This window comes from Protopterus annectens, chromosome 10.part0 (assembly GCF_019279795.1).
Source record: "Protopterus annectens isolate FY-2018-M chromosome 10.part0, PAN1.0, whole genome shotgun sequence".
NCBI lineage: Eukaryota > Metazoa > Chordata > Ceratodontiformes > Protopteridae > Protopterus > Protopterus annectens.
This window is the reverse complement of record NC_056744.1, coordinates 1136275443-1136298042: the sequence shown is the minus strand read 5'-3', so window position 1 is coordinate 1136298042 and position 22600 is coordinate 1136275443. Positions and strand designations below refer to the sequence as shown.

At 42.8% G+C, this 22600-nt stretch overlaps 1 protein-coding gene across 3 annotated transcripts in view; it reads right to left on the bottom strand.

Annotated features, from left to right (window-relative positions):
* Positions 1-22600, bottom strand: part of MIGA1 (mitoguardin 1) — a 1154615-nt gene that overhangs the window by 158430 nt on the left and 973585 nt on the right. The gene's annotated exons all lie outside the window — the stretch shown is intronic.

Here is a 22600-nt window from a genome sequence, read left to right as displayed (position 1 = left end):
AAAGTACACATAACAAATACCCTCAGCAGCCCCAAATGAACTCTTTCAACAAAATACCCACATTAACAAATACAGCCGCATCTCATGGAGCCTCTACTTCTAAGCCCATAAGGCAAGCCACCACACAACCCAACATTCTGGTTATTAGAAATTCCATTATGAAACACACTGGTGTCCCTCTCACCAGGCTGAGCAAAGAGAAAGTCACAGTCAGTTGCTTATTAAAGTTATGATCTGTCAAATTACACATACAGTCAAGGCCACTGGACCACAAGCAACAGTATGACTCGAATATAGTCCATATGGGAGTAATGACCTGAGATGTATACCCTAGACTATAAGACAGTCATGGTGGAGCTCTTGGAATATGTATGCCAGTCTGGTATGAGCCTAGCACTGAGTAGCATTTTACCTTCTCCAAGGATAATAAAAACAACAAAAAACAGTGGTAATCTCCCAAAATAAGTTTATGTTAGCGCTTTCATTGACAAAACATACATCAACTTCTTCAGACATCAAATAGAATCAAATCAATACTTAAATAGCATCCCAATTATGACATCACATAACAATCAATCAATTAAACTTTTAAAAATATATGCACTTATACAAGAAAAACCAATATGCTTCAAAGCCCACCCCCCAAAAATATCAAACCATGTTTGGTTTGTGCTGACGAAGTCTGTTTGGTATGGCTAGTGGATCCTCTCCTATTTCTCCATGTTTATTTTCTTTGGAGAGTAATGGCCCCACTGAGGCTAATGCTGTGGGGAACTTAACCTTGCTCATACAACAATTAACATCCAGAGTCGATGACTTAGCTGCTAAAATTGAGCGGGGCTATACGATGCCTGTGATGCACCTGTGGCTCTACCAATGGAGGACTTTTTCCTGTTGCTGGCGTTTCTACCTCATCCATTATTGGGACTCCTTCTGCTTCCTTGAGCTTACCTCCTGGGCAGACAACTAGTTCCAGCAGTCAGTTGCCTAATCTAGAGACTGTCAACAGTGATAATTGATCCCAAACTATAGGTAATGTCACTATTCCGTCCTTACTGAATTGTTTAAGTGAACCAATGTGCCTTACTAATGTGACGGAAGTGTCCACTGCTGTTAATAATGGACATTATTCTGGGCATAATATTATGGCTAACTTAAAAATGTTTGATCTCAAGCTTTTTAAATATAAAAAAATTATAGCTGGAGATTTTATACCTTGAAGAGTGTATCAGCAGATGCTAAATCCCTAAGGGCTTACATCAGTGGAGATTTCCCGCCGGGGTTGTGCGCGATTCTGCATTCCATTGCCAGCTATTACAACTCTTTGATTCTCAGGGCTGTGAGTTTCTGCTTTTATTAATTGAACACTATAAAACAGATATGGACAAGTTGAAGAGTGAACTGCTGGGTTTAGAAACTATTACTAGCGATGCTGATTTTGCACACTACCGATTTGATTATCATCGGATATACAGCAGTATACACAGTGCTTTGAACAAACTGAAAGACACTAAAAATAAAAAGTTAGAAAGGGATAGGTTGGATTATTTACATGGTCCAGCTTTATCCCCTTCCCACTGGTTCTACTGTTTCTTTGGTTGATGCGAACAATGTAATTTCTAGTTCATTGGATGGCCAAGATTCAATTGTGGGATCTTCCGATTTGAAAGGTACTATGAATATTCATGAGGATGTGCGTGCTGGTGTAAGACATATTGAACATCTGCACCAACGGGCCAGTAATAATAATGTATCTAGAGATCAGGGTTTTCAGAACGGCAAACAGCTGAATCAGCAGCAATCGGGTGGCCGTTATTCCAACAATCGTCGACAGAAACAGAACAGCAGACGAAGGAGGTAGTCATTTGTGAAGAAAGTCAACAAGGATTTTGTGATGGTGTGGACAATTTTGACTTCAATCTTCGGATGTTAACAAATTCTACAGGTGACTTTTAAGATCTATAATTATTCGAAATTTAAGCTTTCTCCTATACTTAAGGTCTGACGTTTGTGCCAACTCGGAGAGATGATTTAGCAGCTACTTTGCTAGATCTTAACATTTTTACCCACACACTGAATTTAAAAGCCCTGTTTGGTAACCAATGTTTTGTTGAGCATGATTTAAGAATGTCAAGTGTTTTTAACCCAGTTTTACAAAATACTGTTGCCATATTTGAGAAATTGTGCGAAATAGACATTAGAAATATGTTGAACAGTACTTTTAAATATGGTAACAGTTATAACATTTCGGTGGAAGAATTGGATGCTTTGAGGAAGCTTAAAAATTCTGATGTTAAAGTTTTAAAACCAGATAAGGGCGGAGGTCTGTTTTTTATGAATGAAGTTGATTATAATAATAGGATAGAGAATATACTCAGTTCTGATGCTTACATGTTGGTCTCTTTAAATGAATTTAATGGGGCATGTCAACGGATTAGATCACATATCAATGATTTATTCATTGAGGCTAGAATTAATATGGATGTGTTTATAACTATATTAACATCCTGGCTCCCCTAACCCCTGCCATGTTTGGACTCCCAAAAATCAACTAGAGTGTGATGAATCGAACATTCTGTCCTATTGTGGATGGAAGGAAATTTGTGGGTGGTTTATTGAAGAAATATCTTGAGGATGTTCCTCAAATATGCCAGGATTCATGGGATTTTTTAAACAGTTTGAATTCCTTATCATTTGAGGCTGAATTTAATTTTTTAATAACTGATGTTAGGGATTTATACACTATTATCCCACAAGCCATGGGCATAGAAGGGGTAAGGGATGTTTTACACAACAAGGATGCCCCTGGTGATGAAAATGATCTTATCAAATATCTACTCGATATTATTTTGTCTAACAATTTCATCCTATTTAATGGCAATTACTATCTTCAAAGGTCAGGAGTGGCAATGGGCTGCCCCTGTGGGGGTGTTTTGCTAACTGCATAATGGCCTATTGGGAGGATGAGTATTTATTCAAGAGTGAAGTCTTTAAAGAATGTGTGTTTTGGTGCACCAGATTTGTGGATGGCATGTTTTATCATTTTTAAAGGAGATTACCAGCAAGCGTTTACATTTGTTGAACAGATTTCTGATTTTACCTTTGAATTTGGGTTCGAGCAAATATCTTATCTTGATGTCCTTCTTATGAAGGACAGACCTATTTCAAGATATGTTGCCAGAACTTTTAGAAAGGCCACATATTCTAATGGCTTCCTCCACTGAGAGTAACCACCCCTTCCACCAGAAGAAGGCGGTGGTAAAAGGCCAATAAGTAAGGGCTGCCAGGATGGTTACCCTTGACGATGATTTCCTTTTGGAATGTGAGCATTTGAAGAATATGTTTCTGGCCAGGTCTTACCCTACTGAACTTTTGACATCCGTTATAAATGAAGTTACTATGAAGAGGGAGGAAGGATAGTTTAAACCTATCCTGGGTGGTAGAAATGAGCCCACTGATTTAAATGTTTTGGATGTTTCCAATGGGACATTTAGTGAAGTATCTGATAAGGTTTTAGAGTATTCTTTGAAATTTAGTACCCCTTTCTCACTAGATGCTGGAGCCCTTAGGAGCATATTATTTCAAAATCCGGTTGTTTTGATGGAAGACCCTCTAATTAGACAAAGAATTGGTACTGAACCTGGTTTGATATTCTGGCGTGGATGCAACATCAAAATCCTTTTGGAGAAAAAATTTTATTTTAATGCTGGCAGTGCCGGTATGTATAAATGTGGTAGATGTAAATTCTGTCATCTGACTGAAGTATCACATAAATTTTGTATAGGGAACAATTCATACCTATTAAAAGGTAGATTTAATTGTGAAAGCTCAGGGGTTGTTTACCTTGCTCAGTGCCAGAATTGTATTGGTTTTTATATAAAACCGAGAGACATCTAAAAGAAAGAATCTATGAGCATCAGTAGACAAATTAATATTAATGCCAGTGGCGGATCCAGGAATTTGCAAAGGGGGGGGGGGCACAGCTTAAGAAGCTCTGACATCATGTGTGGAAAGACATCAGTGAAAGATACACCCCCGGATTCACTAATCCTCCATGTAAGACTAAATAAGTCTTACACGGAAACTGCAGTTGAACGGTATGATGTCAGCGTGCCATGCATATTCATGAGGGCATGCTGACTCATCCCAAGTGTAACAGGGACCGTGCAGGAAGGCAGGGGGCGTGTCCGACTGCAGAGTAGTGCAAAGGTCCATGCCCCTGCAAGAGTTAGATTTGTGAAATATCAACACACGAGCGAGTCCGCACAAATGTCAACAAACCCAACACTACACATCCCCACATACTAAACCCCTTTTAAATTGTAAAATGTAAAATTTGTATTTATTTTATAATTCCCGATATAGCTGCCCGTATTTGCACGTGTTTGCGCGGGTGTGCCCATTGCTTAGCCACAGTTAACAATTTTGACAATGAAGAGCATATAAGAACTATTTATGCAAATTAAGCCAAATAGCAATAGCGTAGTGGTAGAGACTTCACCCAAAGAGGAGGCAGTCATGGTTCGAGTCCCACCACACCCCTTTCTATTTCATGTTTTAAAGTAGTATATGAAATAATTCCTGACATATATAAATAAAATTTTACTAAAATGCATTGAAATGGCCTATGTATCAGTGAACAAAAAGTATATTATTTACATATAAGAAGGATCCTGACATCTAATTGCTCGTAGCTAAGCAGCGTTTTACCCAGCACAATAAAGTTGCACATAGCTAGGCAGCGCTTTACCAAGCGCAATATAGTTGCCCATAGCTAAGGAGCACTTTACCTAGCGCAATAGGTTTGTGCGGAGCTGCGCACTGCAGGGCAACGTTGATTAACGTGGAGCAAAGTCGGCTAAACACAGCCACACCCCCTAGCCTGTTTGAATAGTTGTAAAATAAAAAGCAATGACAAGGTTCGAACCTGGGACACTATGCACCATAGTCAAAGCACTGAACCGCTAAGCCATAACAGCTTAGGATAAATATGCACTGTTAACATACATATACTAATAAATGGAAGATTAACCATTGCTAAGCAGGTTTGCAGTCAGCCGAGAAATTTCAAAAACGGCCAATCACCAAAAAGTGTGGGAAATTCGGCATATTTAAGCTCCATAGGCGGGAATACTTGCCATAACTGATTGTAGCTGCCATCTGTAGTCAGAATGTCTGGTGCTGGAGAGGGTATTCACATTAGAGCACAACTCTGGGGCATCGAGGAGTCGAAATACATGGTTTGGCTCCTTGTCCACTGTCATGAGTCAAGACTCCTGCAGGGCCAGTTCCAAGGGACGAAGTACAAAGCAGAGGCTTGGAACAGGTTAGCTCATGATCTCACCAGTGCCACAGGCGTCCCTCGGACTGGTGAGCAGGTCCGTCACCACCATGCAGACCTGAAGAACCGGAAGCAGGACCTACTGAACCAATGGATACAGCAGGCCCGTGACATGCGAGATGCCCCACCACTGAGTAGGTAGCCATGGAATGAAGTATGTTGGACATGCTAATTTAGTCTATATAATGGATAGGAATGTCTCAATATCCCTACATTTACTCCACAGCTGCAGGTGACCGTGCTGCGAATCAGCAAGCCTATGCAGATAGGCTGCTAAGGCTGCGCCACCAGGCAGGTTAGTAATTCTTCTGCATGTATTGTTATATAAAATAGGTGAGAGAGCCTGGAAAAAAGTGTTGTAGCTCCATAATAAAGGCATAAAATGCCCTGAATAATGTCTCTGCATGTACTGTTATATAACATAAGTGAGTGAGCCTGAAAAAGAGTGTTGTAACCTATTAATAAAGGTATAATATGTCTTGAATAAGTCTGCTGTATGCACTGTAATATCAAATAAATGAAACAGCCTGAAGAAAAGTGTGTAATGTAATTAATAAAGGTATAATACTTGGAGTGTGTGTGTGTGTGTCACTTAATTTGCAATGTAGTTGTACCCTTGCATGATATAAATAGTACTGTTGTATTAAGGCTGTCAACCCACAGTTGGGCAGTCCCATATAAAGTGGATGAAGGCAGTGACAGTAGTTGTGAAGCATATATTCAGTCCTCAACAGCTGTTTATTGGCTGGCATGCATAGGTTAATCTGGCACATGAGTAGCTTGTTTATGTGTTCCCCAGAAATGTGAGTGTGCCTGAAATGTAGGGTTCTGTAGAAATATAACTGAAAATGCCACGTGAACATATCCAGATATGCAGATATATAAATATAAATCAAATATATAAGTATGTAGCAGTAACATCCGCATCTTGGACAGTTAGTATGTCAGATATAGGTCAGGTATATAATGAACCAGCCAAAACCATTACACAACCTAATGCACATTGCCTAGTATAATAATACATGCAGGGGATATACACCTGTAGTCAATAGGAAGGTAGTGTAGACTAAAGGTACGTATAAGATGTTAATGGACGACTCTTTTTACACCCTACTGTATGTGCATAAACAATGCAATTCCACACCTCAATGGGTAGGTCTATTCTCACAACATTTGTTGGGACATATGTCCTACTGTTCTATAAATATCTGCATGTACGTTGATGCATGTGCCCTGTTCAAACACCACAATCTTGGTGGCCTGTTGCCACCAACCATCCCTGCATGGTGTTGGAATGTCCACTGTCGTTCAATATATGCATGTGTTATGCCTGCTGTTCAACTGTTGGAACCCTGGTGTGTTGGGTTAATGGGTATATTATTGCATGCTGTTACAACTAATTTGGAATGCTGTTGTCTTTGTTGTAATTAAACACACCTAAACACAGAATGTATGGGAAGGCCGGTCCCAGCAGACCCACCTGTCCTTCCTCAGCTGGCAACTGCACCTGGCACCAGCAGGTCCGGTGCCCAGCCCGGGCTCCCCTCCTCTGTTGGTCCTGTGCCACCTTCGGGTGGAAGCGCTGCAGGGGATGGGGCTCGTCCCCTCCGTGCAAGTGTGGGTGGAGAAGGGCCTCCTGTCACCCTACGAAGGGTCCGGGCTGTGGTGCGTAGGGAGATCCAGCGTTCAGTCGCTGATTTTATTTTTATTTTACATTTGTTGAACGGGATAGTCAGACTGGATGCATGTCCATTTTCAGTGGAGGCCCGGGTAGAAAAGCTCCAAGGGTAAGCAGATACAGAATTACATAATACCAGCATTACATATTACAAACAGACTATTTACAGAGATTACATAAGTAAGCAAGTTAAACAAGTTCCACAGGTTACAGTTAATCCTGAGCACAAGTCAGGATTAAATTAAATTACACAATAAACTGGTTAACAGATTTTTACACATTCTAGAGAGAGTTAGCCAGGCTTGATACATTGACATAGCCAGTTAAGTGACAAATGTTGTTTGAGTCTAGTTTTAAATTGACCTAAGGTGGAAAGTAAGGTAATATCAGCTGGAAGAGAGTTCTAGGATCTACTTACAGAGTTTGCAAAGAGAGAATCACCGGCTGTGTTATTAATTTTGCTAGTCTGAATTAGTAGTTTGTCAGAGGATCGAAGCGGTCTAGGATTGTTATAGGGGGTGATAATATTTTTAAGTGCAGGAGTATTGTCTGGATTATAGAGGATTTTATAGGCCATAATCAGTTGGTTATACTGGATTAGGCTGGGTAGTTCAAGTCACCCAAGCTGATTTAGATTGATGCAATGATGTGTCCTAAAAGGCAGCCCAGTGGCATACCTGGGAATGTGGTTGTAGCAAATTGAGAGTTTGTTAAGGACAGTCTTGTTTAAATTTGAGAGTAGAGGGGATGCATACAGAAGGGTTGAAAGAAGGTGAGAGCGAGCTATGGCAATTTTAGCTGGAGGGGTTAGGAAGGCTTTTATTCTGTAAAGTGACCCTAGTTTTTATTGATGGTTTTGATAGTTTGGTTAACATGTAGGTCAAATTTTAGATTATTGTCTATGATGACACCTAATAGTTTTGTAGATGGGTCAGGGGAGATTATTGTGCCATCATTTGATTTTATGGTAAAGGTGAAAGCGGTAGACCTACGTGCTGGTGAAAATAACAGCATTTTAGTTTTTTTGGGGGATTTAGGATCAGACGATGCTCTGAAAGCCAGTTATCTATTGTATTAAAGGTGATCTGGGTAGCTGACCATAACTCTACTGGAGATGTGGCTGAGCAAATCAGAGTAGAGTCATCAGCATATTGGATACAGCTGACTTTTGGGATGACAGTATAAAGGTCGTTAATGAAGATGGAGAACAGCAAGGGCCCTAGTATATAGCCTTGTGGTACTCCAAGGGTATTAGGTAGAAGGTTAGAGAGTTTGTTCTGCCAGAGGACAGCCTGCTGTTGACCATTCAGGTAGGATTGAAACCATTGGAGGGCTCCAGTATCTAGACAGAATGTTTGCAGGGTGTGGATTAAAAGTTGGTGATCAACCACATCGAATGCCTTGGAAAGATCCAAAAAGAGGGCTGAGGATATATAATTATTGTTGCGATTATGGTTTATGGTGTTAGTAAAGGCTAGGAGGGCTGAAGTAGTGCTGTGATGAGGACGGAAGCCATGCTGAGTGTCTGCCATAAGGCGATTTTGGATTAGGTGGTGCATGAGTTGTCTATGAATACATTTTTCCATAATCTTTGCAAGTGGAGAGAGTATAGCTATTGGCCTATAATTGGAGAATTCAGTAGAGCTGCCTCCTTTGTGAAGTGGGATTACATAGGATATTTTCCAGATAGTGGGAATTTTAGCTTCCACTATGGTTTGATTGATTAGTATTGAGACGGGGTAAGCAATAGCATTAGCTGATTTTTGTAGGTACTCTGCAAGGAGTTGATCAGCAGAAAGTGTAGTGGATTTTAATTTTTTGATCAAGGTACGGATAAGTGAAGTGGCGACTGGTTGGAAGCTGAATGCGAGTAGGTTTCTAGGGGTGCTACTTTCAGGACCAGGGGAGCTAGGAGGTAGTTGGCTAGCTAGGGCTTGAATTGTCTCAGTAAAAAATTGGATAAAACTATCAGAAACATCTTCAGGGGTTTTATCAATAGTAGCAGCAGGGATTGGGGTTGAAGTTTGTCCAGGATGTAGTAGATTATTTAAACCTGCCCAAAACTTCTGAGGGTTATTTTGATTTACTGTCTGTAAATTACAGTAGTATTGTTTTTTGTCTTGTAAAACTGATTTTTTAGTTTCGTTCCTGGATTGCCTGTATTTAATGTGATCTTGAGGGTCTTTAGAAGAACGCCATAATGCCCATGCTTTGTTTCTAAGGGTAATTTTGAGTTTAGACTCTATAGAAAGCCATGGTGCAGTTTTTGCCTTGGTTCTCTTTGAACGAACAGGTGCATGCAAATCAAGGATCTCAAGGAATTTGTTGTTAAAGTATGCTGCTGCTTCCTCTAAGGGGAGGTGTTTTAGAATAGACCAATTACATGAGTTTAGTTCTTGTTGGAATTTGGCAGGGTCAAAGTTTTTATTGTTTCTAACCTTTCTGAGTAAGGGTTATTGGGAATTAATGGTTTTGTGCTTAATTACATATGTGAGAAGGTGATCGCTTAGGCCATTAAGGAGGGTACCAGAAGTGTACAGTTGGGGGTGACTGTTTATGAGTACCCAGTCAAGTATACTTTCTTTTTGGTTGGGTTTACCTATCCTGGTAGGGGTGGATATGATTTGTGTAAATGCATGCAGGTTAATATGGGTGGTTGGGGATTCTGAGGAACAGGTGCCCCAGTCTATGTTAAAGTCTCCAAGTAGTAGGGTTTCTTGGGGGTAGTGACATGATAGCCAGTGCAGGATATCTTCAAATGTAGATATATTGTTACCTGTGGGAATGTACATACAGATGATATTAATGCATTTATTTTTATTAAGTTGCAATTTGGTGGCAAGAATCTCTGAGTTATTAATCTGAGGAGGTTGTATTACATCTATGGTGACATTCAACTCAGATTTATAGAGTACAGCTACCCCACCCCCCTTCCTCGAAGCACGATCCAGCTTGTGCATGTTGTACCCAGGTGGTAACACTTCATTGTCTTTAGTGTTAGGTTTTAACCAGGTTTCAGATAAACAGAGAATCTCAGGGGAGTGGACATCCAGAAGTGCATGCAATTCATGTACCTTATTATTAATGCTTCTAATATTGAGATGACAGACTAGGAGAGAGTTAGTTGGCCTATTAATTGTAGGTTTGTAGCTTAGATTGCAAGTAGAGGGGGTATGTGTATCTGAAGTGAATGGGCCAGGGTTGGGGTGAATATCACCACCAAGTATTAGGTTGAGTCTATACTTGGTGATGAACTTCAGGAATTTGTTTATTAGTTTGTGGTAGTGTTTGGATCTAGAGCTAATGTGCCTGGGGTTGAGATGTTGATAGACTGAACAAGATGTTGGATAGGATCTGGTACTGTAAGCATGGCTGAAGGTGGAAGGATTTACAGGTGGGGTGATAGTATGGCCTTTTGGGACCTGAAATCCTATGAGAAACTGGTTTTCATACAAGGTAAGGAGGTATGGCGTGAACAAGAGGGGTAGTAAAGAGGAGTATATCATTATCTGTGATTCAGCTAGTGAGTTAAGGAACTGTTTTACCTGGTGATGCAACACCAGAAGATAGAGTGGTGAGGTAAATGTACTGGAAGGGCAATGGGAGAATGCCAGATGAAAGCTAATAGGTGCTATTAAAATGTAGGTAGTAGAATGGGGGTGGGTGGAATTATCCCAGATGAAAGCAGATAGGATCTAGAAAGTGGGGGAGTGGCTATAGTACTATAAATTTAGAGGTACTGGGGGCAGGAGGGAATTGGAGGCAGGGAGGGGAGCAAAAACAGCCTGAGCATAGCGAGGGCGAACGTAGCGGGGCTATTGCAGTTTACAAGGTTTCCTAAGGTGTTCTAAAGCTATAAGGTAAGTATCACAGCTCTTACTGTAAGAGTCAATTTACTTCAGTTACAGGGGAAGGAGGCAACCACTCAAGTAGAAACAAAGAGCCCTATGGATGACCAATATGGTGACCTGCTTAATGACAAAGCACTGTAAGTGAAAGCTTAACAAATGCTTTTTGTGTGTGCAACCTACTCTGTTTAAATGTTGAGAGAAACTGATTGTAGTCCTGTAGATCACCGTCTGATCCCCTAAGTCAGCTCGAGGCGAGAGTGGCGTGACTCATGGGTGAGCCTGCCCCTCCTACGCAGCCCACAGCACAGCCACCCTTGGGGCTGTGAAGGTGCAGTGGTGACTGCCCATGGGTGGGGATCTCAGTTCCACTGTTATCATCTGTGGGCTCATGGGCTTGTGATTTCCAAACATCCGTCCCCGTCAATTGTGTACACCCACCCCATGTGTCATATTCCGCCCCTGTATGAGTCTTGTTTGTCTCGTCTGTTTACCTCCCCAACCTACCTCCCCATATATACCTACTTCCTATACCTCACATTCCACTCTCACCTAAAAAAAAATAAAAAAAAGGGCAATCTGTTTCCACAAAAAAATTACGCCCCATACATAGCTGCCCATTTCGCACACATGTCCGCTGGACATGTAAACTGATAATTATAATTGGTAGTACAACATACTTTGTTGTCCTTACCTCTTTCTCAGGGGTGGAAGGTTTTAAATTTCACTTCAAATGTATTGCATATGCACAGCTGATGCTGGTAAAGAAATGGGCAGCTATGGACCTTCCCTACACCCATCCTGCATCCCGAGCTGGTTTCCCTACTGTCTTTCCCTCTTTGTGCCCCCTTTTTCACCACTTTCCTATCTTCCCATTTTCTTTTATTTCAAAGAAATGAGCGCGGGGGGTAGCGGGAGTAAGCACTTTTAAGCAGTAGTTAGCGGGTTTGCACCAGTGTGCGCATGTGTGCGCTTAGCTTAGTATTGCTAAGCATCACGCAAACCCGCTTAAAACTGCTTAAAAGTGCCTTAGTCACTCTGCATGGCAGGGCCCCTGTTCTGCTCAGCAGCAAAATAAAACACCTCTGTCAGTCTCAAACCCCAGACCTTGGACACATTAGAATGCATGAAGTACCAGTAAGCCACAGCAGATATACAATAACTTGATGCTGAAATAAATATATCATGCATTACAATGAGGGAATGTAAATGGAAAATAGGAATGCCATAACACAAATCTTGTTCTGTGGGTCTTTACCAGCAGTTGTTGTGGAATTGCATGACATGACTGTGAAAAGAGAACCAGCCATTCTGGCAGGGAATAATGTTACAGTAGCACCTTACAAACCCCATACAGTATCAGAGCAGGATAAACACTGGCATATTTGAATAGGGTAGAGGCCAGACTTCCCAACTGTGACTGCTTTACAGGGATGTCCCTGATTCGTAAACAAATGTTAGCTGTGCCCCTCTGAATCCCTCTGAAAAGTACTAACATTAGGCAGAAAAGTGGGGAATCACACTTAATGAATAATGTCAATAAGTGAGAGTAGACACTGCTTGCATGTCAGAAAAGGTGTAGTAACACATATGCTCTGATTCCCTCGAAGTCTCAACTGATATATGTCTGTAATATATTACAGGTGTATCTCACTTATATGTACCTTTCCCTGAGGCTGTTCAAATATATACCTGAGAGTATCTGAGGCCTGGCAGAGGCAGAAACACACAGGCATATCAACTTTTCTGCTGTTACACACTGCAAATAGCTTTGGAAGGAGTTCCACAAGCATGCCCTTATGTAGGAGTACAACACAGAAATATCAAAGGATGTAGCCGTGTACTGCAGAGAATAATAGGCTAACCTCTGGCTACCATCTGGATATGTCCACAGGTGGGAGCTACGCAGACAGACTACTTGCCTTGATAGACTAACAGGTAAACAGCAATCCTGTATGTTCAGCAAGATAAACATCACGCAATAATAAATAATGCTCTCTGCAGTTCTGCACCCCTACCCAAAAGTACTACATACCTGTGTATTCAGGCACAACCAAGGGTGTAGGTAGGCATACTCAGTACTGAAATATGTCCAGTTGTCTTGAGCAGCCTGTGCTAATGTCAACAAACAAACCACAAACTGTTCAGAAGTGAGTAACTTAATAATTACAGTATAGCAGTTCACAAACAGTGCATGTGCCAGAGGAATACATTGCAATAACTACTTTTGTATGGCAGTTAATTGTCTAATTCAAAAAGAAAGTACATACTCCCATGTATCCTGTGTTAGCATTTGGAGGGGTGAGTAAACTTCTACACTGAGAAGTGTGTACTGGAAGCAGCAACATTCAGGTTTGAGTACAACATGCATATCACTGGCTACAACCCTAGCTTCAGATATGAGACATATACCAACCTTCGGACTGACACAACGGTGTCCAGAGCAAACAAGCATGGGCCCCACCTTGGAAAGCTGAAAGGGCTACGCCTACCTAACAGCATTTTATAGCAGTGGGCTGCAATCATAGTGAGTACTGCAATTACCACACAGCAGGCTGCATGCAATTACTAAATGGTGGGCACCAATTGGTGCAGAGGCTGCCACATGCACATTTGCAGATGCCTAGAAAAGCAGGCTGTACCTGCTGTCCACACATGCAATAATATCATTGCAGGAACAGAGAGAGCGAGAGAGAGAGAGAGAGACAGAGACACAGACAAAAGAGACAGAAACAGAAACAGACAGAGAACCCCCCCCCCAAAAAAAAAAAAAACAGTAACAACAGATGGAGCAGAGAAATACAAAGGTAAGGTATGTAACACATATGTATTTGCTGGCATGTAGTAGATGTTTTTGAAGAGTACTCTACATACTGTGAATCACCCATATGTGGCAGCAGTACGTATCTATATGTATCTGCACATGTGCATAGGGCAAGGGACATACTGCAACTGTTAGTGAAGGCTGGACATATATATGTTGTTGAAGGTTGTTATGTGCATATACCTATGTAGGTTGTAGTGTGTGGTATAGAAAACTGCATGCAGTGCTGTTATATGTCATGTGGTGGTTAAACGCTGTGGGACTGATTTGTCAGCTCTGCTGTGTTACAGCCAGTAAGGCCTGCTAAAGCTACATGGGCTGAGGACACCAAAATGCATTTTGCACAACACTATGCAATATTATTACATAACTGTACATCTCACAACTGTCACATAATTGATATCCCCACCATGAAAGGTGGACTGTATATGTGCCTATATGTACATCTATATGTACAGCAATGGATGTTTAGATGTATGTGTATATATATATGTATATATATATATATATATATATATATATATATATATATATATATATATATATACACACACACATATATATAGAGAGAGAGAGAGACACGGGGTCATACGTACTGCAACAGGTGCCTGGTGACCAAGGCATGGACTGAAGACCAGTGTCGATACTGCAGTGCCATCCCTTCTTTCCAAAACACTGTACCCATTAACTACCACATAGGTGGTAGTCTATCTAACACTGAAGGTGTGATAAGGGAACATGGGACACAGGTGGACAGTAGCCTCCCCTTTGATAATCACAGTGCCAAACTAGTCATGTAATCTGTCTATGTGGTACGTGTCATCACAAAAGGTGTGTTATCTAGGGAAATATAGGTCAGTGTTCCCCTCTACTCATCACAATACCTCACATAACAACTACAGCAAGTGGAAAGGCCACAGACATACCTCACAAAGAGTAATACTAGCCTCAAACAGATGCCCTATGCAGACTGACTCACAAAACCACAGTTAGGCTGCGTTGCATACCGCCCACCCAGAGGTGACCTCTGCCAGACATACAGAGGTATGTCACACCCATAGCTGTTGGACAACCACCATGTCAGCATATCACAAGCCCTCCGGGCTACACGCTCTAGGGCCCTAAACCTCGTCAGCTCACTAAACAGCACATGCTGGAAGGATAGGTTCCCATCTCAGAGATATGCCATACTCTGGAATAAACCACCTATCAATAGCAAACAAGACTCCTCATTAGCAGTTGTCATAAATACCCCTGATGATTGTTTGGGAGATAGGTAATACACCCCGGGAATCACCTCTGTGGTTCTGGTTGACAGGGGCAAGTGAAATCAAATTATATGTGTGTCAAAGGCCAGGGTAGCATATGGCTAGGCTGCTCTAGGCCCTAGGGCCAATAGCGTATTACCTACCTATGACGCAATGCACACACACATGTACTCAGTGCAATACCTGCTATGTGAGGTTGAATGAGTGTGACGGTGAATGTGTGCAAGGTCTGTAAAGGTGTGATAGCTTAGTGTAAATTTGTTTCTGTCATGATAGTTTGTGTCCTAGCTGTGAGGCCAGCAAAAGATGTGTATGTCATTGCTAGGCAGACATAGTAGTATGGCATACATTGTGACGTAGTTCCTTGTTGACGACTGCGGTGTCCCATTGTAGGCTAAAGCAATACATGTATGCTTAGTGAATGGTACTGCTGGTGAATCCAACTCCCATACGAACTGTAGTACTACCTGAAGCTGTAGGCCTAAACAGCACAGTATGATGTATGTTCTCATTGCTTGGAAACACTGTCTTGTGTGTTTCCTGTAGTCTGCACAGATTACATACCTCAGGCATAAGGTTTTGTAAGTAGTGGCACACAGTACTGTATGGTACACAGGTAAAGCTCATCTGGGTTGGCATACATTTGTGTGTTGTATGTATGTCTGATGTGTGTGTAATTATGCCTGTACCATGCCCGCAATCATATGTGTTACAGGGTATACGTGTGTATCTAGCAACATGTATACTCTGTTACAGCAGTATGCCACCTATATTAACAACTGTGCACATATGTTAGCCAGGGGTATGGCATCAACGACTACGGTGGTTTACTGGTAATACTGTAACTGTACTTTACATTCATTGCAATGGATGACATCTTTCTTCATGCATTAGCTTGATATATACCCCCATGGCGAGGTTGTACATTGTGTCACAAACAGTGTGCCGGGTACTGGTGTATGGTGGTTTGATATACAGTGTGTGCCAGGCACTGTCAGTCAGTTGTGGCCTGAGCACCAATATGTGGTAGTCAACGTGTGTATCCTCTGACAGACAAACGGATGCTATATATGGCAGTTAAGTGACATCTGTACTTTAAGAGTGTAAAGTGTGCCACATGACTCACCCACACTTATTGTTCATTTCTCTTTCAGGGCAATGGCCCACCAATGTAATCCCTGTTACACAGCAGCGGAGGAACAGGAAATCCACCACAGCCTGGTGCAGCACTACTCCCTGCTGTTTTCCAGAACCAGCCAGCACCAGCATAAGTGGACTGTACTGTGGCAAGATCTTGTTCGTCGGATAAATGACATAGGCATGCATAACCGGAAATATTAGCAGGTACGCCATCACTGCAGTGATTTAATTAGACATGTCCAGCGGCGTACGTCAGATATCCATAGACAACAGCTTGCCACGGGTGGTGGGGTGGCCATTCATCCCCCCCTCACCAGAGTGGAGGAGCTGCTCCTAAGCATGGTGGCTCCTGGCCAACAACAGCAACAGACATGTGTCGTCATGGAGGCCAGAGCCACCCAGCATGTTGACATGGAGCGTGCAGGTAACATGCCCTATCTGTAGACTACTGTTACCTGTATTGTTAGATTATGCATATGTGAGATGTGTACTGTGTGTTTAGCAGTTGTGGTGCCTAGTGTTGTGCAATACTGATATTTGGAAAATTATCTGTACACCTGTGACTGTCGACTGTTGTTCTACTGTAGTTTAGCAAACTCACAGTAGCAATGCCACATTTGTGGCCACTGACAAACTGTCTCATATTCTTGTAGGTCCCTCTGGTGTGACAGCAAGGCAGACGATCCATGCTGGTGAGTGTGTTATAACTGTAATACTGGTAATGAAATATGCATGTCATAGGTGAGGTGTAGGCCATTAACACGTAACACACCTACGCATATAATGCATGCTGTGCATGTTTGCTGTGAGACGTTGCACATCTCAGTAATGTCAGTAGCTGCCTCAATCACATGCAATATACAGAGCATCAGACACAATTGTGACAACACCGTACTGCACATTGGATAGGCATAGTTGATACGCATGTACACAACATAACACATTTGTCATATGCAGTACACCTCAACATGCTACACATGGCATAACCAGACACCCGCTTTAAGGTCACACTTCAGTATCCCACATGTCATCCACACAGCACACATAATATACCTGAGGGGTAGAGGCCTATCATGGGGCTGTGCAACACTCTTCAACACATAACACAGTCATGTTAGGCAATGCCCCCTATTGGGCACCTCACACACCCATGTACAAAGTGGCTGTGTAATTGTGAACGTAGCCACGGCACTGCAGTTCAGGTACAGCATGCTAGGCGGTGGTCTGGCACACATTAGCAGCCTTGAGTGACCACATGATGCATGATGATGATGGCTCATGGTACTACACCCCATCCAGTTACAGTGATCACAGTACTACACATAGCAGTCATTGCTTTGCACCTCAATGTTGTGTGTGTGCAAACATATGCACCAATACACAATATGCATAGCATGTTGTGTGTGTGCAAACATATGCAACTATACACAATATGCATAGCAGTTGCCATCTGTACAAAGTGACACATATATGACCTGGAATGCTATTGGGTGTATAGGTCACATGGCACACATTGGGTATGTGTGATGTTTAATGTTGCAGTCATGTAGCATGCCATGTCATGGCTGGCACTGGCATGTCTGCAATATATCCCACACTCACCATAACCACTGTACAATGGCCATGTCGAGCATTGGTATTCCATCACGTATACATGCACCACTCATCCCATGTGTGTACATAGCAGTCATGTGCTACACCTGTGTCCACAATTATCTGCTACAGACACAGACACTGTAATCAGACATGGAAATCTATGTGACACACAGATAACACATCCAGCCATGGTATGTATACCTGTGAGTGATGGTGCACAGGACATTGCAGAGCTTATACTTGCACAGCAATGTTATGTCCTTGTACACATTGTGTTCCAGGGTGAAGCCAATCACTGAACAACTACACACATGTATGAAAGCCATGTATACTGTTATTGACAAGGGCTGTCTACACTCGCACTGCATGGTCTTGAGCAACACATATTCTGCATGCTGACACGTGTGAGGTGACTGTTTGCCTTGTGATATTGTCACCCACCTTCAACCACTATTGAGTATGTTTTGGATTGCTGGTGTGTGTATCTGCTGTAGTGAGGAGTGTATTTGTGTGCATGTGTTCATGTGTGCATGTGTGATAACATCATGTACAGATTGTAAAGTGCGTTTCCTGTCTTCCTCTCACAGGTGCTGAGGTTGGGTTGGCTGAATGTAGCAGGGAACCTGAAGACACTGCCACAAATAGTGGAGATGATGATACATGTATTGGGCACAGGCAGGTTTGACAGGGTCTGTCTTTGGTCCGCCAATCGACAGTACACAGCTTTCCACCCCATCTATGCGCACACTCATACTGCCAATACATCCCTCATCACCAATGGCCTTAGCCGAGGGACAGCATACAGTTGGTATCGACCAGGATAGTGTGGTATCCCATGGCACATGCATCCCCTCACAGCAGCCATACCCAGATTCCGTTTCTCGTGGGAGCACCGCTAGTTGTAATGCCCCAGGCAGACGTGCCCCCACAGGTCTTACAACCTCAGGTATGTTCCGGGCTCTAATGCAGGCACAGGCACGTATGGAACGGTACACCAGACAGGGACTAAGGGCACAGGGGGCCCATAACACTGCTATCAATGACAGTATCCATGACCTTGCCGGTGCCATCCGTAATTACACTGAGGTCATTGATAGATGTTGGGGGGAGACATTAGATGCCCTCCACAGTGTGTTTTCCATGAGCCAGGACCATGCGGGACGGTTGAGACATCGACGCGGACGTATGCCAGCAACATCAACGGCTGGCAGTCGTCGCGCACGACCCACAGATCACATCTGCACCTGTAGTGGCAGTACCAGCCCCAGCAATGCTGGGGTTGACCTGTCGATTGACCATCCTAGTAGACCACGTGCACGTGGCTCTGGCCAGTCCCAGCAGGGACATGGGTCCAGTCAACATACCTTTGCCTCTGATGATAGTACCCAGTCAGGCCTGGTACCCGATACTGTCCGTAGCACCCCTGCCAGGCACAGGTACCATGTCCGTGCCCAGAGACAATGATCTGTACAGCCTGGCAGGTACAGTCGGTGGCTGTCCCACAACCTCCTGTATATGGCAGCCACGTGGTGGAGCTGTGTGCATGCAGAGACACACACATAAACCAAACACCTAGGGCTCACACATACACAAACACATTACATCAACATTGGCCCATGCTGTACTGTTGTCCCTCACACACACACACATGTCGATTGGATGGGTCAATGTCGGGCTCTGGCAAACCAACAACACACCCTGTGCATATGATGAAACCTGTGCCACCTCCTGTCATCTGTAACATTGATGCAGGAACAGGCTAACATGGTGCTGATGCACAGGGTGACATTATAGCAGTGTAGCAATGTTAGCATGTTGTCAACAGGAAAGTGTAATGATATCCTTGTAGGGATATCTGAGCAGGCATGATGCATCAAAGCTATGATTGTCAATGTAGTATTGTTTACACCAGTGTTAAGTCTGAGTATGTATTGTCCGCCCGTGTGCCACTTGGCTGAAGTGTGTAGTGTTGGCAGCATGTGTTAGTGAGTGGACAGTATGTGTGTGATGTGTGCAGTACAGATTTGCAGGTGTACATCTGTGAACATGGTGGGGGTGCACTGTCTGCATGTACGTGCATAGTGGACACATGGAACGTGTGACATATCCTGTATTATACAGTGTTAACATCTCATAGTATCTCTCGGTGGCCAGTATGCATTCTACTACAGATATGTTCTAACATGGGTACACGTGTGTATGACATGGTTTGACACTATGCTGTGGGTGATACTGTTACTATCTGTCAATGTTTTGCATTCTGGTAGTATACACAACCTCAACAGCCTGACTATAACCAATCATTAGATGATGTCCTGACAACTGACACACAGATGTAGGGAACTCAGTAACAGTTGGATCCTTCCGGTGCTATACTATAACAGTAACCAGTGGTATTGACTGCCACCCATTCCTGGATCCACACCTGTTTGGCATATAGCCCTCTTAGGTACATGCAAACACACTAGGGATGCAGTGGCCTACAATGCATTCTCCGGATGGGACACATATCCTACACAAGGGTATCATACAGACAGATACCCGTTGTCCAACCCATGCTGTATAGCTCTAAGCCAACTATAGCATAGTCATCCACATTTGCTATACATAGTATCCCAACAGTACCACATAGGTGGTAGCCCCCAACATGTATGTCGGGTACCGATGTGTACATACAGCTAAGTGTTATGTCATCTGTCCTTTGGTATCCACATATCCAAAGGTATTCTGAAGTCCCTTGTTGTATAACATAAGCAATAAGGGGCCTGTATGCATATTCACAAGGCTGTTGTACACATATAATGACTGTCCATTATTGTCAGACTTTGTTGTGTATGAACATGTCTGACATATACCCCAGGCATGTACCCTCACTCACACTAGTCTATAGAAACTGTCATGGGTGTGTGTGACACAGATGACCTTGGCCACAGATCACTACAGTGGCTGGCCTTGTCACATGCATACATATGTGACCTACGATCTGAGAAGCAGCGGCACAATCTGTCAAAGGTAACAAATGTATTCATGTAGTATGCAGGCTTCACATCTATGTACTAACTGAGGTCACATGTACATATATGTATTTGCCACACAGATACCTGATGTGTGCAACGCACATACTGTTTTTATCCTGATATGTCATACCGTAGTAAAAACAAAACCCACACTGCATTGACCAACAGTGTCTCACACACACACACACACACTCAGCAATTCAAACCCCTACCTAACTATGTTAAGACACTAGAGACATACGCATTAACACAACGCGCTATATGCTTTACTGGGTTTTTCATTTCCACTGCTATATTTGTAGAATGCTGACATCAACAGACTTGCCAAAGAGGAATATACCTCTTTTAAGGTGTTTCCCTAGTCTCCAAAAAGGGCATTCCCCTCAAAGGAAGTCACACAGACACATACACCCCCCCACACACACACACACACACACACACACACACACACACACACACACTCACACACACAGCAACTGCAGGATTCAAACCCCTACCTAACTATGTTATGACACTAGAGACAAACGCATTAACACATCGCGCTATATGCTTTACTGGGATTTTCATTTCCACTGCTATATTTGTAGGATGCTGACATCATCAGACTTGCCAAAGAGGAATACACCTCTTTTAAGGTGTTTCCCTAGTCTCCAAAAAGGGCATTCCCCTCAAAGGAAGTCACACAGACACATACACCCCCACACCCCCCCACACACACACACAAACTCAGCAACTGCAGGATTCAAACCCCCACCTAACTATGGTATGACACTAGAGACACAGGCATTAACACGACGCGCTATATGCGTCTGGGGTTTTCATTTCCACTGCTATATTTGTAGGATGCTGACATCATCAGACTAGACATGGTAATGTGTGTGCACTTTGTTTTATGCAATCCCAGGACTGCACCATGGGGGACAGCAGGTGTTAACAGCTTGAACAGGACTCCACAATTCTTAGCCTGTGTGATCTATCTGTGGAGCAGTTGCCAATCCATCATATGACAATACATATTTATGCACAGAGTGTTGATTTTGTGGATACGACATGTGTTTGGGATATTGGAAAAGAGCTATTCAAGGTCTATGTGGGATGTGTGTAGCTCATTTCAGTAATGTATGTCCTGGGTGGCTGCCTTGCAAACAGTCTAGCGGTTTGGGAACCATGATCTGCCCATGAACAGACCAAAGTTGGTAGGGTTGTGTGTTTGTCGGCTTCCAATAGCTCTGTTTATGACTTCAATCATGATGGACCCCATGGCCTTGCAGATCAGATGTCATAGGCATATAAGACTATAGTTCCCATGGTCTATTGTGCACCAATACTTGTGGAGTGTGCCATATGTTGTTGTAACCCATTCAACGGTTTCATATCCTGTAGAGAGGGTAAGGCTCAACAGACTGTTCAGGTGCAGGGTCTGTTTGTTCTGCAGTTCACTTATGACACATATAGGGAAACAATGTAATCCAATCGATGCCATATTTTCAGCTTTGGAAGGAGCTGTTTACCCATGCTACATGTGATATCTCCTGGTATGATGATAGGGCCTTTTGTCAGTGGGAGGTGGCTATGTATGTATGGGCTTGTGTGACAGGATGTTGGCATTGTCAGTCATTTACAGTTGGCCCTGACTCAGGACATATATGAGTGTACATTGCTATTTATGACATAGCTGAAGGAAGTGTCATAGTTCTGTCTGGACTCCTTCACAGATAATCTTACAAAACACCAACATAGGCACTAAACCCGTGTTATACTCTTTAACACACTTAACACCCTACTGATCCTTTTTGATCAGTCAAAAGAGTATTTCATCATAATATCCTGACATGTCCAAAGGTCGGTTTCATGTGTACTCTCCAGTCCAGCTGGTGAATATGGGGAT